General features: G+C 42.3%; 2 long non-coding RNA genes across 2 annotated transcripts in view; one reads left to right on the plus strand and one right to left on the minus strand.

Moving 5' to 3' along the window:
* Positions 1–20,504, minus strand: part of LOC120098511 (uncharacterized) — a 47,183-nt gene that overhangs the window by 13,961 nt on the left and 12,718 nt on the right. Inside the window, exon 2 of the long non-coding RNA XR_005496763.2 lies at positions 10,035–10,135. This is a non-coding gene — a long non-coding RNA (uncharacterized LOC120098511). The remainder of the gene's footprint in view (positions 1–10,034; positions 10,136–20,504) is intronic.
* Positions 6,877–16,948, plus strand: LOC120098512 (uncharacterized). Its single transcript, XR_005496764.2, has 2 exons — positions 6,877–15,292; positions 16,681–16,948. It is a non-coding gene; the product is annotated as an uncharacterized LOC120098512 (long non-coding RNA).

Below are 20,504 nucleotides of genomic sequence, written 5' to 3' on the forward strand. Positions count from 1 at the left end.
GGACCACAGACATGGAACCTGGGAAGCAAGACTTGTGACTGACAAATGGATTCCCCTAGTCATCCTGTTTGAGTGACTCTGTACTAGGGACTCTTTATTTCCCCCATTGCTCTTGATAACACTTTCGTAGCTGAAGAACTATAATTAACTCTAAGACCAAATAGAACGGGATATAAGAAAGAAAAGTTCAGGCTAATGTAGCTCAGCAGGCAGAGTGCTCACGTAGCATCCATGACTGGCTGGGTTTGATTCCTAGCATCACATGAACCAGGCATGGTGGTACATGCCCATTATCTCAGCACTAGGAAAGTGGAGGCAGGGGGATCAGAAGTGCAAGCTCATCCTTGGCTCAATAGCAAATCCAAGGCCTGTATTGGCTACATTATAATTGAACTGGAAGTAAGAAACACAAGAGTTTTCAGAGCAACAAGAGAAAGGGTGGCAAGACTTCCTTTTCTTTCTCCTCAAAGCTGGACATGCTGGTGACCTTGCTCAGTTCTCCCTCCTCAGACTCTCCATTCTCTTTCCAACTTTTTCTGTTTTTTTTAATGTCCTTTCTCCTTATTTAGATCCCAACCTGGAGCTATAATTTTTATGCTTTTAAGAGAAATATAATTTGGAATAGAAAAACAAAATTAAAGTCAACATATTATAAATTATAAATCTGATACAAAAAGAAGTTGAGTGACTGCACACAAACCAAGGTCCTACCTTCTAGAAATATCATGGTACACACAGGCTCTGGGAATACAGTATAACAATGAGATAGTTCTTATTCCACACTGAGCTCCAAACACAGTCTTTCACTATGTGCCTTCCAGCAGTCAAGGTAATAAGTTCAATGGAGGGAATTAGGTAGAAAGAGGAGTTGAAGGAAGATGGCTACTAGCTCCATACAGGGAACTCCTCTACCTTAAGTTCATCATCCTGATGCCTCACCCATATTGCAAGCCCTTTATATCCTGACTATTTGGCCTAAGTTCATATGAGGCTTTATTTATTTTGTTCCCTCTACTACTCTTGACTATTAAACCTACTATCTGTTAACATAAAAATATCAACTAAACACCAAATAGAGTAAATAGAAAAACTACTTGAGCAAACCTCAGAAAACTCAGTTTAGTTTTTGTCAGATGCAAGGCAGAAATGTTTTCAAGCTCCATGAAGAAGAGCAAAGGGCTGAAGAGATAGCTCCCTCGGGAAAGGGTTTGCCATGCAAATGAAACATTCTGGTTTAGATTCCCAGACCCCACACAAAAAGCAGGAAGTGATGGAGCATGCTTGTAAACCTGGGGGGCGGAGGGGCAGGAGGATCCCGGGGGCTTACTGTTGAAGTGGAAACTTCTGATTTTTTTAGAAAGTTACTTATGTCAGATGTTGTTTTGCTGGGGCACACAGGTGAAAGGATGTTTGGATACAGCAAACACGTGAAAGGACGCTTAATCGAGTATAAATAGGACCCCACAGACAGTGGGAGACAGCGCTGAGCACTGGTTTGTTTAGCTCAGCCATGCTATTCTTCACTAAAGATTCCTTGGTTCTCCTTACATGGTGTTGTTGAGCTCCACTTGTGGTAACTCTGACGTTGAGAGAAACTCACCCAAGAACTTCTCGTGAAGTTCCTGCTGCAGCTTGCCGTTTATTTGGCCTCACCTCAGGCTGATTGGCGAGCCTGGTGATTTCTTCAGGATTGAACTACAACTGCCTGTTTCCGCTTGCTGAAAGAACTGGACTGTAGCTACTGGTTCATGCCTTGTGTCTGCCTGCCTGGAGGACTGGTCTAAAGCTGCTGAACCGTAATTGGTGTTTGCTATGGGACTGAACTGCTGCCAAAGAAGATCAAGCTCCCCCAAAGAACGATTGCTGAACAGGTCCACTTTCCACATATTCTAATAATGTTTATTTTTCACTACATCTGCTGGGTGGTGGGCTAGAGGAGAGGTTGAACTCTTATTAAAAGTAGGTTTCAAAAAAATTTATGCCCGCATACTGTCTAACAATTTTTAATCTAGTCCTGCAGGAGATCTTGTCTCAGAAAATAAGACAGACATTTAGGTAGATGTGTTGTCAAGACTTCATAAGTGTAGTTTCTGTTATTTCTGGGAGACACAATCTCATAGCAGTCCCCCTCACTCTCTGTCTCTTACAACCTTTCTTCTCCCTCTTCTGAAGTGTTCCCTGAGACTTAGGTATGGGAGCATTTTGTAGCTGTATCTGCTGGGACTGGGCCCCACAACTGTAGTTTGATTGGTTGTGATTTTCTGTAGTGGTTTTCTTTTGCCAAGAGAAGTTCCCTCGATAATGGGTGAAGACTAAACTTATATATAGATTGAGAGAAAACATAAAGTTGCTGTCTGAGTCATAAATTTCATAAATGTCTTTCCGAGTCTGGTTTATCTCACCCAACATGATCTTTTCCAGTTCTATCTATTATCTACAGATTTCATTTGCTTTTACATCTGAGTAATGTTCCATGGTGTACATGTTCTACATTTTCATTATTTATTCATTAACTGAAGGACATTTAGTTTGTCTCCATTTTCTAGTTATTGTGAGTAGAACAGCAATGAATGTGGCTGAGCAAGTGTTTCCTGGAGTAGGATTCCAGTCATTTGGGTGTATGTCAGGGAGTGGTATAGTTGGGTCCTATGGTAGATTTCTTTTTAGATTTTTGAGAATTCTCCACATTGATTATAGTGGCTGCACCAGTTTGCAATTCCACCAACAGTGAACAATGGTTTCCTTTACCCCACACCTCTTCCTTCATTTGTCAGTTATTTTGTAGAGGGGGAAAGTAGGGGGAGAGAAGGGGGAAAGAAGTAGGAGGGGGAGAGGGAGAGGGGAAGGGAGAAAGAGTAAGGTTGCCATGGGCTTTAAAAAAAAACCGCGAAGCCTACCCTCAGTGACACATTTTCTCCAACAAGGTCACAGGTCATATTCCTTCTAAGCCTATCAAAGAGTTCCAGTCCCAGGTGACTAAGCATTCAAATATATGAGCCTATAGGGAATATTCTTATTCAAATCACCACAAGGAGGAAGACCAAGAGTTCAAGGTCTTCCTTCCATACAATCAAGATAGATATGTAAGAGCTTGTCTTAAAACATTGAAAACAACTATCAGGCATAGAGAGGAAGCTCAGTGGGTAAAAGTGCCATTCAAACTTAGCAATGCAAGTTTACATTCCCCAGAGCCCACAGAGAAAGCATGTACCTGTAATCTCAGCAGCCTCATAGCAAGACAGGAGACAGAGATATGAGAACTGGCCAGAATTTCCTGTGCCGGCTAGTTCTATGGGCACCCAGCAAAGTGGAAGCAGAAGAGAGATTCTGTCTCACTGAATACTGTAGCACATGCCTTTAGTTCTAATATTCAGCAGGCAGAAGCAAAGGTTCAAGTCCAGCCAAGTCTATACAGCAAGTTTCAAGCCAGTCAAAGATGAATAGTGAGGCCCTATCTCAAAAAGGAGAAGAAGGAAGAGAAGAAGGGGAGAAGGAGAAGGAGGAGGGAGATTCTGTCTGTAGAAAGTAGAAAGAGTCAACTACCAAGCATTGTCGTCTGGCCTTCATGTACACAACATGACACACATGCGCCTTCCCTCCCAAACACATTTTGCCAACAAACAAATAATGAGTAAATTAAAAAAAATTTAAATATATGAAATGAGTGGCACTGAACTAATGAACAATTTTGTATTTCACAGAGAAGCATCCTGCTTGTCCCAGGCAGACTCCCAGCTTTTCCTCATGATTACCCATGTCTGAAAATGGAAGTTCTCTGCAAAGCACCTCTGGGTAACCTGTTTTTAAACGACCTTCTTGCAGATGCGACTTCTGCCCAACAGACTCTTCTGGGTACTGTGGATATTGCTGACAGTGCTTGACTGTGGCTATCAAGTTAATGCACAACTGCTCCAAAAGCTTGGCTAACCAAGTCCTGACCATGACTTTTTATGGAACAAAGGCTTCTGCATGGAAAAGTCACCTGTGAGCACAGGAACGTGACTCAGGCAAGTAAGATGAACCAGGATTCAAGCAGGCAACACTGTGTGCACTCCATTAGAAGTGTCCATTACCCACCCATTCCTGGGTCTACCGATTCATGTGAGCATGACACCCAAGAGCCAGTGATGAATGATGATTGATGACTGAGCACACTATCACTAAACCAGTATACAAAGAACAATACACCATTCAGTAGCAGCTATTTTCTGTAGGGTATAATTATAGCTATAAACCTGCCATTCCTCCCACTACATTAGAAAAATGTCTTCCCTGTACAATAGTGGCCTCAGGCCTTGAAGAATGAAGACTCTAAACATGTAAACCCTAGAAAGTCCCTGCTGCTGATGGAGAAGTACAGATGGAAAGAGAGACCCAGTGACACCTTACCCCATCACAGTAAGCTAGAAGCACCTCTCCCTAGTTAGACCAAAACTGGGGTGAACAGAAAGGTGAGGCTGCAAAGCTTCCGACAGAACTTTTAAATGAGGGTTGGAGTTAAACTCTGCAGACATCAAACACTGTGCCCTTATTCACTCTGCCCTTACAGACAGTCTAGCATCCTAGAAGGCCAGCCTGTGACCTGGGGTGACCTGCTTAGATGCTGTTCTGGAGTGGATCCAACTCATTGTGTGGCTGAAGAACTCTGAGGCCACAGTGAGCTTAGAAAGCCACAGACACAGATAACACATAACAAAAACTTTCCCACTCAAAAGATAACCTCCAAAAACTGTGCTGGGAGATTGCTCAGTCAGTCAACTGCTTACCGTGAGCTCTTGAGTTCTGCCATAACACCCACATTAAACAAAAAACAAAGAAGTTGGGTGTGATGGTATGCACTTTGCAATTCCAGCACTGGAGAAGTAGAAACAGAAGGATCCCTGGGGCTTTTCTGCCAGCCAGGCACCTTAGCTGAATAGGTCCTGGTGAGAGATCCTGTCTCAGAATCAAAGTGTCTCCTGAGGAATAAATAACTCCCAAGGTTGACCTCCAGCTTTCACAGACATATGCACACATGCACTATTACATACATGAAGAGGTAAACCCTAAAATAAGCATTTACTAGTTGCTAAGCACAGAGTTCTCTGTAAAGCTGTCTTGTAAAATGGAACTTGGTCCTGGGCCCTATGTGATTGGTCTCTAAAACAAATGTTAAAGGTTGGTTTATTCTGAGACTACATCTTGAAGGTACTTCGGGCTAGGGCACCATGAGGAATGACAGATGGGATCCTGCACCCTATGGAACACTATGGCCATTTTGCAAAGAGGTTGACCTTCTATTCCATGGGTTTGAATATGAGTCTGCAAGGAATGAACCTCCTTGAGCCTTTAGCTTGTTGGTGTGGCTCAAAGAAGAACCACCCTCTTAGGAGGGTCTCTGTCAGGAAAGAAGTAGGTGGTAGGGCAGCCATCAAGAAGTCTGCTTGAAGAACCTAAGAACTGGAGGATGAGGCCTCACTCATCCTGACCCTGATGATATATAGGTGGTTAAATATTGCTGGGGGAAGAAAAGACATGTTCTTCAATGATATAACCACTGGCTAGGTGCCCATGCTCCTGTAATGAACTGTTTACCCTATACCTATACAGCTGTTCTGTAAGTAACTCTGATTAAACTCACTGGGTCACAAGAAGAAGAAAAGAAGACAAAGTAGGAGGAAGACTAAATTGGAAAAGAAAGGGAGGAGGTGGGAGGGGACAAGAGAGGAATGGGGTAAATGTCAAAATATATTTAGACAAATATATAATATGTCATAAATCCATTCACACACACATGTACTTAATATATAATATAAACAGGTAATAAATTAATGCTACTCAACAGTCTAGACTAAAAATTAAGACTAAATGTACCTGAAGTGTCAGGCTACCTGTGATTACAAGAGGCAAGTACCTAGTAGCCAAGTGGCCATTTTGTTGTTTGGCACTGACTCTATGGTCTATAGCTCTGCCGTGCCATGGGCTTAAACCCTCGGAGCACACAGCCTCAAGATGCTAGACCCTAGAGGTCCAGGCACTGCTGCTGGGCCAAACCTGGAAAGATATGTTGTTCCACAACTCTTTTCCCTTGGCTGGTTTTCTGTGAAGCCCCGGACCCCCATGAACAAGTGTTTCATGTGGGAGGGAGCCCAGAGAGATGATAGAAATGAGTTTCTGAGAACACTTGAAAGTTCCTCTGTAAGAAAAGAGTTGAAAACTAGCTAAGAGGATGGAGATGGCTGGATAGCATTGGAAAAGTGTTCTGTGACATGATCCACCAGATGAGGGGAGAAGAGAAAGGAAACTAGGAAGGAAACCCAGGTGTTAGGTGAGGGCCTGAGGTTTTGGCTTGGCCTCAGAAATGAAAGACAATGCAATTAAGTTACCATCACTTCTAGGGCAACACATTTTATTTATCAAAAGTCCTGAACAGTAGCCACGTATAGCGAATCACACCTGCTTACTGGTTAGGCTTGTGGCTTGTACTTTGTAGTTGTTTTTGTCAATTGACACAAGTTCAAAGCATCTGGAAGAAGGAACCTCAGTTAAGAAAAAGCCTCCTACCAGGTTGGCCTGAGGGCAAGCCTGTGGGGGCGTTTTCTTAATTAATGATTGACATGGGAGGGTCCAGCCCATTGTAGGCTTTGCCTTTTCTGAGCAATGATCTTGAGTTGTATAAAAAAGTAAGTTGACAGGCCATGGAGAGCAAGCCAGAAGGTAGCACACCTGTATGACTTATTCTTCTATTCTTGCTTCCAGGTTCCTGCCTGGCTTTAGTTCCTGCTCTGACTTCCTTCTATGATGAACTATTACTTCAAGATGTGTGTGTGTGTGTGTGTGTGTGTGTGTGTGTGTGTGTGTGTTCTTGTTGTTGTTGTTTTGGTCATAGTGTTTATCTCCACAGTAGTGTACAACTGGAGCAACCTGTAATTGGGAGGTGGAGACAGCAGGATCTCTGCAAGCTCAAAGTCAATGTCTCAGTTACTTCTCTATTGCTGTGAAGAAGCACCATTACCAAGGCAACTCATAAAATAAAGCCTTCAATTGGGAGTTTGCTTACAGTTTCAGAGGGTCAGTCCATAATCATCATGGTGGGGAGAAGGCAGGCAGGCATGTTGCTATAGGAGAAACACAGAGTCCATGGAATGTCATAGGCTTTTGAAAGCTCAAAGCCTACCCACGATGACACACTTCCTTTAATGTGGTATGTACCATGTCAGTGTTTCCTTACCAAACACTTCCACCAACCAGAGACCGAGCATTCAAATATATGAGCCTGTGGGGAACAGTCCCACTCAAAAGAGAAAAAGAAAAAAAAAGGAAAGAAAAGATAAAGAGGTTATTTTTTTGCCCCTATGGTGGGGCACACCTGTAATTTCAGCCCTTGAGAGATGGAAGCAGAAAGATCAAGAATTCAAGGTTATTCTTGTCCAGATAGCTAGTTTGAGGCCAACCTGGGCTACATGCCACTCTGTTTCAAAAAAAAAAAAATTGTGATGAATACATTTCACCCAAGTATTCTACTTTAGGAATTTATCCTATAATAAAACATATATAACACATGTGCAAACTCACTGACGCAAACAAGAGAAACTGTCTAAACATTCTTTTTTGAAAAAAGCTAAGATAAATAATTATGGACACCCAGCATACAGCCATTCAAACAGCAAGATGATCTGTATATATCAACAGGGAAAGATGTCTAAATTGGCCATCACATCTGAGAAGCCATAGAATGATATATACAACTACATTTGGGGATAAAAATATATGTATATTCATTTAAGAATAACTCAAAGAGAACATACCAAATCCATTAGTGGCTATTTTGAGAATTATATATTATTTAAATTTTTAAAAGAAAGTGTCTATTTTCACTCCAGTAGTCAAGAAAAGTATGTATCTTTGATTTCTTAACCAACTGTTCTAGAGGATAACTCGAGACATGTTTAGACTTGGGGAAGAGACTGAATGTGGGCTCCACAGCACAGTGTGTGGGTTGTGGAGGTGGGTCAGTGTTGCAGTACAAATCGGTCAGAATGGTTCCCGTGTGTGTACCCTGGTGGTCTCTCCCTTGCTAGTTCAGCTCCAGCGGGCCATGGGATCTAGCCCTAATTTATCTCAGATTAGTATCTCTCCCAGCGGCCCTCTGGTAGCCTCGAACTTTCTGGTTCCAACTACCTGGTAAAATCAAGACTCAACAAACTGTAACCCAACAATCAGATTTATATGTTAAATTCTCAGTCCACAGTACATCCACACAATAAACTTAAAACCAATTGATAAGGATATAAACCTCCCACCTAGATAAGATAAATTTGCCTACAGAAATTCATCCCAGCTACCTTGACAACTCAAGACCACCCAGATTTGGGTCACCCTTCCCCGTCTCGATCTTGATTCTCCTTCTCTCCCACTTTATAAAAGCTTTGTCCCTGCCTTATTTTTTTTTTTTTTTTTTTTTACTGTCCAATCATGGCTTTGACCTAACTTGTCTGCCTTTACCCGTATAATGACATCAACCTACAGGGTAGCAAGTGTTTTGTTTTCATTGACCTGGCTTTTGAAACAACCCCAGGTTTCCCACTTGAGAAAAGGGAAAAATAGCCATCACAGATAGCTCTCTGAAAACCTTTGTTCACCTCCATTAATATCTTGTAAAGTCTTGGGACCTACAAGAGTCCCAGACCCTAAACCTAGTGGGAGGATACATAAGTGGGAGGAACATAGACCTAGAAGAGTGAACAGAACTGGGAGAGTAGGTAGAACTGTGTAGGGCAAAGGTGGGGCCGTGATGGAGCCAAGGCTGTGTCCTGGATTGATAAGTAGAAGAAGGAGGGGCCAGAATGGCTAGGAGCAAAAAGAACCTAGCTGTGCACCTCTGATCCCCTGTAGTATTCCTGTGTGGGCTTTCCCTGCTCTGGGATTTCTTCTCATTCCTTTTTTCCATGTAGCTTCTCCTTTTTTGAGTCTCCCACTTCCCACCCTATCCCCCTCCTATTGAAGGACTCCTGAGAGGCAGATCATGGAAAGGGTCAGCAAATCTTTCCTTTGTTTTCTGCAGTTTGCAAACATCCTCATAAGATTTTAGTTGCTTCTCTGTTTCAGTTCTAATCCCAAGCTCTCAGGAGCTGGGACAATGAATTTTGGGGTGTTTAATTGCTGCTTACTGGTGAAAGATCTAGCCTCCAGATCACAGGTACCATGTAAGAGAAACTAGCCATTGTTGATCTTTTTAAAATTATACTCTGTTGTTAGCAAGTGGATTTTTAGTCTTTCCTTCCGAATTCTTTGAACATCTTCTATCTTCCTGAAACAAGTGACAAGGGTATACGACCAGTTTTACTGTTTTGTCTTGCTTTTGATAAATCATAAGGGAATCTACATGGGATGATTTGAAAGAAAATTGCCCACATAGGCCCATAGGGAGTGGCCTTATTAGGAGCAGGGCCTTGTTGGAGTAGATGTGGCCTTGTTGGAGGATGTGCATCACTAGGGAACAGGCTTTGAGGTCTCAAATGCTCAAGCCACGCCAGGTCTGTCAGTCTCCTCCTGTGCCTCTGGATCCAGATGTAGAAATATTGGCTACCTCTGCAGCACCCTGTCTGTCTGCCAGCAACCATGCTTCCCACCATGATGATAATCCACTAAACCTCTGAAACTGTGAGTCAGTCCCAATTAAATTTTGTTGTTGTTGTTGTTGTTGTTATAAGAGTTGCTGTGGTCAAGGTGTCTCTTCACAGCAATAAAACTCTAAGGTTATTTTATGTCAGGGACTGATTTTATGGAGTAAACTTGAATCAGCATCACACTGTGTATAAACACGGAGAAGCTTTCATCAGCTACTCATGACACTGATTTCTTAGCTTGTAGATGGTGGGAAGACTCAGTAAATGTCACTAGTATCCAACATTATTGCTGCTTCATCCTTATTAGTGTATTTGGAAAGTTAAATTTAAATGGTTAGGGATGTGGCTCAGTTGATAGTTACCTAACCTGGACAAACCCTGGCTTCTATCCCCTATACCTTAAAAACCAAGTGTAGTGGCTCATACCTGTAATCCAGCACTCTGATGGGAAGAGGAGAGAAAATCAGGACCCCAAATGCATCTTGGCTACAAAGAGTTCCCAATCCTTGAGCTACATGAGTGACTGCCTTGGAAAAAAATTCAAAAATACATATTTAATGAAAGAGGATGTTGTTGCATTTCATGTAAAATTTTACATCAGATGTAATCATTAGAACACAGGTGGTGATGTTCTGTTTCTAAATAGAGCTAGCAATAGTCACCCAAAGTGGCTTACTATATTCTTTTGTTAATAAGTGAAAATAATAACTATCATCACACAGATTTAATTTGCACAGACACTGCAAATGTCTCTAAGTTATTGCAGGGTATTCACTGGAATGGAAGTAGGCACAATATTTTTAATTTATAATAAAATCCCATGCCATCTGCTTTTCAGAAAATATGATTGCATGTGGGTATTTTAAATGATCCTTTCTAGGAATCTTCCTCAGCATTTTCTGCCCTTAAAATATAAATAAATAATAAATCAGGCTTGGCCCAGCACTAATTGGTTGCCAAGACTCATTTTTGTAAAGATCACTTTGGAGTTGTAGATGTTCATGAGAAGACTAATTGCTAAGAGGTTTAAATTATGATTATTGTGATTTAATTGTTCATAACAATTTCCCTTTAGGATTATTTTTTTCCAAGTCATTTATTTCATTTTACCAAATGACCTTTTAAGAAATTCTATAATCAGCATACTTTGTCAAGCCAAAATAGAAAACGTGAAGATATGGAGCTGCAAAGGCACAGTCATGTTTCACCTGGTCCTCCTGCACCTCCTCCTCTTCCTCCCTTCCTCCTCCTCACCTGCTCCTCCTCCTACACTTCTTCCCTCCTAGCTCTACCTTCCCTCTTCTTTTCTTGTTTTATTTTCTCCATCATTCTTCTATTCCTCTGTTTCTCCTTATCCCTCTGTACCCCCTGCCCTTGCTCTGAAGCCATTCGTTTCACTAAAACGATTCAAAAGAGAAAGATGAAAATAAAAAAATAAAGAATAATCATCTACCTTACTTTCCTCCTCGTTTAGGTCTACATGAGAGGTAAACGTATTTTAAAATGGTATTGACAGCAGCTGTAGGGTACAGACACGACTCAGTGCATCTGCTAACAGCCTGACTTCTTGCTTTCCTCTTAGGGACGTGACTTTATAAAGCTGGTATCTTGACTTGGCTGCAGAAAAAGGTTCCTGATAAGTTGGGACAAAGCAGCCATTTTTAGTAGGAGGGTTAAGAAAAGGAGAGGCACTCAAGAAAGGAGTAAGACATACCCAAGAGAATGGGTGTAGCTCTCTCTAAGGATACTCACCACTGCCTTTACAGTAGCCATGTATCCTGTTTTGGGTTCCTTCTGACTATTCTACATGACAACATGGTTATGAGCCTATGAGGAGAATGGTAGAAAGGTTTGATATCAGGGTGACAAGGTGTTTCTCCTTTGGTTGCTTTTGTCAGGATATTTTTGTCATAGCCAGAAAAAAAAAAGCAAGATATATATCTTTAAGGAGTTTTACAGATTATTTTAGGCTGTGTGTGGTGGATGGAAGGGACAGGTAGGATGTCATACAGGTGAGGCAGGTACAAGATAGAACGAGGCCTGTCATTGGATGAGAAGGAAGGATGGGCGGGAGAAAAGTTTTAGAGAGGAGGAGACTGGAGCAAGGAAAGGAAGCAGGGGAGAGAACATGGCGGTGGATGTTAAGATTCCTCTCTGCACCTTTACAGGTTGTTATGAATTTCATAAGGGATGGATGTGTACAGGGCTTTGTGTGTCTAGGTGGGCAAATTATATCTTATTAATTGGTTGTAAGTTAATTAATTGTGTGAATGTATTGTACATTGAGCATTTAACACATAAATCTGGCTGTTGGGTTCCAGTTTGCTGAGTAATGATTTCACTGGGTGTTGGGAGTATGAACAGAGTTTGTGACAGGGAGCTGTGCTAGTCTATAGAATGCTTGGGGCTAGCATGATGTGGGGCCATGCTAGCACAACCCACGGAACACTATGTGAATCTCAGGCATGGTAACAACTGCCAAGGGGACGGTAACAGAGAAACAGCTAGAGCACAGATCCTTGGGAGTGGGAACTCGCAGGCAACCAGGATGAGTGTCATTGTTTATAATTTTACAGCAACAGGGACACATTTATGCCACAATGTATGTCTGAAGGTGAGAGAACAACTTTGGAGTTTGTTCTTCCATCTTTACATGGGCTCCAGGAATTGAATTCAGATCATCAGGTTTTACCGCAAGCTCCTTTAATCACTGAGCAATTTTGTTGGCCTCTCTCCTTACATTTCTTTTGCAAATGTCCTTATTTTCTCTTAAGCACAGCATTTTTGTCTTTCAGTTCTCTTATTGCCAATCTTTAGGAGTCCTAAAGGATGTTCCTTTCTGTAAAGGGCAATATAATGTTTCCTTTCTGTACACTGGGTGCTACTAAGTATGTCAATCATCAAAACATGGAATCGATATAAAAATATGGCCTTGTCTGAGTTTGCAATCCCAGGCAAGCTTTATAGTAGGCTTATATGTCCGTGAGCATGGACCCTTACTTCATAACCAGCCTTGGACTCTGCCTCCTGTTTCTCTGGTAAAACATTAATTTTAAGAAAGGGAAAGTTTCATAGCTGCCCCCAACCACTAGAATTTAAAATATTATGTGAAATGGAAGAGGTGGGGGGAGCCAGGGGTTTATTGAGGCCCACTAGGGAAAAAGTTACTGCCACTTCTGACCCAGGGTAGAGACTTGATATTCTAAACTTCCTAAAATATGATGTACTATTGTCTTCTCTCTAAAGAGAGAGGGAGGCCACTCCTCACAAAATGAATATAACTGATGACATTTTACCGAAGTGGGTGGAATAATCATCCTTTAAAGGGGTAATGTGCTTATGTGCTTTGTAAGTCCTCCCCTTCCGTTGCTTACAGTCCTCAAGTGCTTAGAAAAGCTATTGAGATCACACATGCACACACGTGCACACACACACACACACACACACACACACACACACACACAATTTTTTTTCTGCTCCTGTTCTTGAATCCTATGCCTGCTTGCCCTCAGGCTGGGCACTCTCACTCTTTGTATGAAGTATCCCCTACCCCATGATGTTGCTTTCACACTCATCTCTAACTCAAAACAATGTGACTTTCTCCCTCTTCTGCATCTCCATCTCACCAGCTACTGGGATTTGCATCTTACTTACCCTGCTGTTTTTCTCTCAAACTGATATAAGATGGTCCCAAGCTTCCTTCTAAGTCTGTTTTTGAAATTCTTTTATATATAAGAAAGCTAAGAACCCACCAAAGGGAATCCTAATTCCTTGATAACACTAGAAAGAGCCTGAGAAATGTAACAAAGGGGAAACGGAACAGAATTTACCTACAGATGATCAAAGGCAGCATTCTCCAGTGACCAAAGTTGAGCATATTTAAATATAAATTTCGTATCAGCAATAGTGTCAAACTTATCTCCATAACAGAAACCAAGGGGAAGGTTTATCAGGATTCTTGTTCTTATTATTTGTCTGAGACAGGATCTTGCTAGGTAGCCAGGGTGGCTTGGTGTCTTGATCCCCCAGCCTCTATCTCCCAGGTATTGAGAATATAGGCATCGAGCCCAACATAGAATTCTCTTTTAAATCAAGTTTTGTCTTGGTAGCTGGACTTCATGTGACATAAGAGAAAGGTGGTCATGTGAGCTGGGGAGATGGCTCAGTGGTTTAGAGCATTTCCTGCTCTTGGCACAACACTGGTGTTCAGCTTTCCCTACCCAGGTCAGGTAACTCATGACTGCTGGTAACTGCAGGATATCCAACACTTTCTTTTGACTTCTGTGGTCACCAGTACTCATACCTGACCTTACGGTGTATGTGTTCCACTTTGCTTTCTCTGTTGCTGTAATAGACATCATACATAGCCAAAGCAACCCCAGGAAGAAAGGGTTTTGTTGTTTCGGTTTTCTTTGTTGTTTTGGTTTTAATCACACTGGTTTATATTCTGTCACTGAGGAAAGCCAAGGGTGGGACTTAAGACAATGCTTGAAGCAGAAACCTCAGAGGATTGCTGCTTACTAGGTAGTCCTAAGACTACCTACTGCCCACAGTGGGTTGGGCCCTCCTACACAATTAGTAATTAAGAAAATGCCCTACAGATATGCCCACAAGCCAATCTGCTGCAAGCAATTCCTCAATTAAGGTTAACAATCATAAACAAGTGCATGCTAGATTGCCTGAACCAGAAAAGTTAATTAATGGCTATGATTGCACAGCCAAAGTACAGAACTGAATTCATACAGAGCTGGAACCAAAGATCACATAGCTGCCAGTCAGTAGGAGGTCACCTATATTTCCATCTGGTGGTTCAATTCTTGAGCATGCTCCAACCAAGACAAAGGTGAAAATAACAGCCCATGCTTCGGTGGACTTCTAAAGTCACATCACAGAGAAAAGTTTGAGGTCAGGGTATTTTCCTTCCAGAGGCATGCTTATCTCATTCTTTTGTTTGATGTGTGGATTGTGAATACATTCCTGAGCCAGTCAGTTGCCCAAGAAGAGCATTCCAGGCTGCCTACTCTAGTGATGGGTATCAGATACGAGGAGAATAGGATGCAGAGAGACAACTGAGGGAAGAATCTTTGTATTCTGTAATCAGAAGAAAGGGGGAATGTGTTAGACTAAGGGTAGGCAACTTTGGCTATCCAAAAATTCCCCAAGATCTACCTGTCTGTACTTCCCAGGATTATCGACAGGTCTGTGCCACTCTGCCTGCTTTTACATGAGTTCTGGGGTTCAGAACTCAGGTCCTCATGCTAATGCACCACTGAGTTACTTCCCTACACCCCACAGCCACCTCTCTCTCCTTTGCTACCTTTGGTTGTCTTCAGGTGAGAAAACAGGAAACATTCTGCTTTTAGTTTTAATATGGTTGGTGTTGATATGTTGTGTTTAGTTTTTCTTTCTTTTTAGTGTTTTATAATATGAATACCTCGCAGAGGGAAATAGCTTTAATTTCAAAATCAGAAGTTCGCACTCCAGTGAACTGACAGGGAGACTGCAAGGCGAATGGCATCAATGTTTAACTCTATCTCCTTTTTATTTTTGTGACGGTTAACCAACCTGACTAGATTTGCAGTCACTTAAGAGGTATACCCCATGTTTGACTGAGGAGGGAAGACCCGCATTGTGTTTGGGTGGCATCATCCCACTGAAGTTCTGAACAAAAAGGAGAAAGCAGGGTGAGTACCAGCATTCATCTCTTTTCCCAACCACTGATACAATGTTACCAATTGTCTCCTGCTTCTTCCCACAAGTCATGTCTCCCCACCATGTTGGACTATACTCTAGGACTGTGAGTCAAAGTAAACCCTTCCTGCTTTATGTTGCTTCTGTCAAATATTTGGCCACAGTAACAAGTCAGCAACTAATGGACAGGTTGTGTTCTTTCCTGCTTTTCCTTTCATTAAGTCTTTAAAGAAACCTATCACTGGATTAACCCACTTTTACATGGCACTGTGAATCACATAGAAAATGTTTTGGAGGTAAGGAACCTTTTTGGTCTTACAAAAATTATGAATCACAGAGGCTATACACACTGGTATCAGAATATTCTACTGGGCTCAGGAATTGTAAACATTTGAGGGGAAAGAGAATGATGACATGTCCACATAGACACTGCCTATGAATCATTATAAAATAGTAAGTTTAACAGTGTAGTCGTCACAGAAGCACGGCTGGTGAACTCTGAGGGGAGGGTTTCACATACTAGCATCATATAAGGAAAAGCTTGGAATAATCTGTTATTTTAAAAATCCCACATGATACAGTTTCTTGACTATGTTCAGAGTCTTGCAATAAAAGAAGCACTTGACAGCTTCAAGATCTATTTAGAACAGACACATGCACACTACCAGCTTGTCCTTTTATGAAATGTGACCCTGGGCTGTGGAGATGATGCAGTTAGTAAAGGTACTCAATGCTGAGCCTGGTGACCGGAGTTCAATCCTTGGAACCCCCTGAAGTAGAAACTTAAGAGTTCTTTGGAAAGTCAATTGTTGTTGGATGGTGTTTTGCTGGGGCAAACACATGAGGGAATGTTTCCAAGGCAGACTCCTGAAGGAATTTTTTGATGAAGCAGACACAGGTGAAAGGATGTTCTGCTAAAGCAAGCACATAAAAGGACACTCGATGAAGGATTCTTTGCTAATGACACGCATGTGTCAGTGTGCCTTACATTGCATAGTTGAGCTCCATTTGTCGGGACTCCACAGAGAGAAACTGACCAAAAATATTCTGGTTGTGTGCCAGCAACTTCTTGCCACTTCTGCAGACTCAGGCCAATTGGCAGAGTGAGATCAGCTGAGATAGACTCACATGCTGAGACCAGACGTAGGGCTGAAGCAAGACCCATGGAGGGCGCATGTTGGTTGGAGGGTATAAATAGGGCTCAATTGGACTGTGAGAGTTTGACTTATTTACTGGCTGAGATAGCTGTGTAATGCTTATTGATCTTGTATCTTCGCTGATCTTTGCTTCACTGAGAGAGACACAGCATAGAACTTTTCCTGCTGCCCCTGTCCCTCTGCTGACTCGTGCTCGTTTGACTGAGCCTGGCTGTTCCTGCCAGATCATGCCACCAATGCTGCTATCCCGACTCTACTGAACTGTACTGCTGGTGTATCCGTGAAGTGTTTGCAAGTTGACTGAGCTGCTGCTACTGACCTGAACCGAACTGAAGATGTCCTGACAACAAAGATTTGCTTCAGAGAACCATTTGTAAACAGGCCCACTTCCCCCGTGTCCTTTCCTTTCCACTTCCTCTGGTGGGTGGTGGGCTAGAAGGGAGGTTAATGTGTTTTAAACCATCATTAAAAGTAGACTGTTAAAAAATTAAAGCTACAACCCCTAGCAAAAAGAAAGAACCAACACTCATAAGCTGTCCTCTGATATCCACATACTCATTCATGGCTTGTGGATGTATGAATGCATAGTCACACTAAAGTGAATTAAATTAAAAATTAACAAAACTCCACAAATGACATGTGACCTTTTGGGAAAGTTTTAAAGTACACATGACAATGAGAGATGGGAAAAGTGACAGAAACAGAGAGGGGGAAGCATGTAACAGACCACCCCCCCTTCCCCAAGAGCACTGCTAAGGTCAGTTCCTACTCCCTGTTGACTTTTACTGCCATTCCGAGCATATTATTGTATTTCCCTTTAACTTGTTCTTGAAGTGTCTCCATCTCTTGGTTCTGATGGTGCTTCTGGGAAGTGGGTGGTCAAGAATGGTCAGAAAATACAATAGAAACATTCATCGGGGCAAATAACCTAGTGTGTCTGTTCTGATCCATGGGCTTGTGACCCTATCATGGGAAATTTACTTATTGTCCAGCCTGTTATTAGTTTATCCCTACCAAAGACAGGTAGAAGAAGGACCCTGAGTAAGACTGAAGCCATGGTCTGAGGTGTAAGTTAGGTGAAATGCAGGCGACAGCTCAACACTATACAGAGACTAACAGAAGCATTTTATTATACACGGAAACTGAGAGAAGAGAGAGCATGCACCATCGACTGGAAAGAAATGACCTTCAGGGATAAACAAGCCCATTAGTAGGTAAGGTACAAACAAGCAAGCTGGGAAGGCTTGTGAGCAGAAACTGCATTGGGAGTCGAGGTGTTCCTAGAGCACCTGTTTTGGAACCAGTTGTAGCTGGTAGGATAAGGGTGGCAGACAAGAGCTCCATGAAGGCTTGCATTGACTGCCAGTCCCTCAGGCATACCTGTGTGGTCCAGCTGTGCTGGAGGGAAGGAGGACAATGAACCAGTTTGAATCTGGATGCCCTTTTGGGGAAGGAGTCACTGGGAGGTGGATGGAGACAACATTTCTGTCATCGACCACTTATGGAGCTGAGAGGAGGAAGAACTCAGAAAAGGAGTCAAGAGGACTGTAACAAAATATTTGACAAAAGCGAAGTAGGGAGGAAGGGTTTATTTTGCCTCACACTCTGAGGGTATAGTCAGTCCATCCTAGGACAGATAACATAATGGAAGGAGCCTGAGGCAGCTGCTCACATTGTATCCATTAGAATCAGGAAGCAGAAAGAGATGAATGCCTGTCCTCAGCCCACCTTTTTCCTCTATTCATTGTAAGACCCCAAACCCTGGGATACTGCAGCCGGTATTTAGTGTCGGTCTTCCCACCTCAGTAAACCTAATCTATGTAGTCACTCACCAGTACGCCCAGACATTTGTCTCTCAGATGATTCTAGATCCTATCAAGTTGGCATAAGACTAAGAACTATTAGTATCAGAAGGTTCAACTGATGTTCAAACAACCATTGAGGCTGCCTAAAGCTGGGATTCACTGCTCGCTTCAGGTGTAGAATTGAGTGGTCTTTCAGGATCTTCACAATGGTCCTACTGAATGTCTTTCCTGTTGTGAGCAGTTCAAAGGACCAGGTTTGCCACCATCCTGTGTTGGAGGCTGGGAGTGTAAGCACGTCCCACCAGGACTATGCATGAATAGGTGTCATGACACCAGTTGCTTTCTATACCCGATGGTTAGAATCTACTCTGTCTGTTCTGAACCATGTGTGGTCCTGATGCCAACTGCAGAGCTCTGATATAAACCTGGGGATTGTGTCATCTGTCTGTATTTGCTTTCAACTTTCAATGTGGAAAATAGTGACAAAATAAAGCTGGGAACAGCTCAGACCACAAAGAAAACATAGTAAAAAGATCACAGAGAATACACAGAAAACCTTATACCAAAATGATTTTTTGCCTGATTCTCCTAGGTAGGAGGCAAGTTGGTATTCCCCTTCAGTGGAGAACAGAAGCTTCTGTTTCATGAAGGGTCTTTGGGAATTACTTAGGGTGCCTGTGTGTGTGTGTGTGTGTGTGTGTGTGTGTGTGTGTGTGTGTGTGTGTACGTGTGCACATGTGCCAGAGGACTATTTACATGCTGTTTCTCAGGATCTTAAACCTTGGATTTTGGTTTTTGATTATTATTATTCTTTTGAGACAATGTCTCTCATTGCCTAGGGAATCACCAAGTGGACTAAGATGGCTGGCCATTGAACCATCTCCCTAGTGCTGGAAATGCATGCTGGGAAGACAAGCACATATCACCACACCCAACTTATTTATTTATTTTTTGACATGTTTCTGGGGGATTGAAGTCAGGTCCTCACATTTGAACAGCAAGCCCTTTGCTGACTAAGCCATTTCCTCAGCCTTTAAGTTAAATACTCAAGGGGCGATTCACCAGGACAGCATAGGAGAGCAAAACCATCCCTTTTGGTTTCTGTGGTAGAGTGCTGCAGTGTCTGCCATTCTGGATCTCTTGCCATAGGGAAGGAATCATTGTGGGAAGCACAGCCTAGAGCAAGTATTGGGGAAACCAGAACTGTTCAGCACTGTAGGCCTGCTTTCTTCAATGGTAGGAAGGATGACACCTGGTTACCTGGTGTGCTGGTGTGAAAGTGGGCAAACAACCTAGTGACCCCTTGTTATTCTATTAGGAGCCAGCTGAATTTCCCCCAAATCCTGAGAATTGTTTAGGCCCTAACCTTGAGCTTTTTCTCTCAGTGGATAGAACTCCTTATGAAGAAGGCCTATTCTAATGCCTATTACAAACTCTTCCTCTATAGGTCCAGTCCTGAAACACTGTTTCCCAGTCAATAGAATGCATTTTTATGATAAGGGTCTAAGGTACTTTGCTATAGCTTGTTATTTTGCAGAGAAATTTCAATATAGTCAGCCGCCCCTGAAACTTTGTCATGAGAATTGTCACATGAAGAGCTTTGGCCTAACGGTTAACTGTGTTTAGGTGTATAAGAAGAGCAAACCATAGGATCGGACTCTGTAGAAGTTTTGAAGTTTCAATCCTGCTTGACTGGCTAAGTCCAGCTGTTTCATTGTTGACTTAACATGCTAAGCTGGGAGTAGTACGGGGAGAGTATCGTGCTTTGATAGAAAATTCTGGCAATTTCCGTTCTTCACAAAGATGCTGGAACAGCTCACACTGATCAAGCTGTGGCCATGGCATCATCTTCAGTATTATAAGGTCAGAGGAGGGTTTTATGGCTAAAGTGAAAAAACTCCCAAGCCACCCATGTTCAGGGGGATTTTGAACCCAAGCAGCTTCCTCACTCTAATTTAAGACATATTTGACACCATCTTAACAATCACGTACATTAGTAAAAGCTATCCTCAGAAAGCCAGGTAAATGAAAAAGTTCTGTTATCAGCTCCCAAACACCACGTTCTCCTGGGGTTACAATGACTATTCTGGTTTTTACGTCCTTTTCTTATACCTTCAGACTTCTATTCCATTATCGCTGGGCAAATCTGTGGAAAATAAGTTTCTGAAAGTGGATGGTGAGGAGATGGGGCCATAACTGAAGGACGCATCTATGAAAGGAGAGGTAGGCACTTTGACTAATGG

This window comes from Rattus norvegicus, chromosome 19, assembly GCF_036323735.1.
Source record: "Rattus norvegicus strain BN/NHsdMcwi chromosome 19, GRCr8, whole genome shotgun sequence".
NCBI classification, from domain to species: Eukaryota; Metazoa; Chordata; class Mammalia; order Rodentia; family Muridae; genus Rattus; species Rattus norvegicus.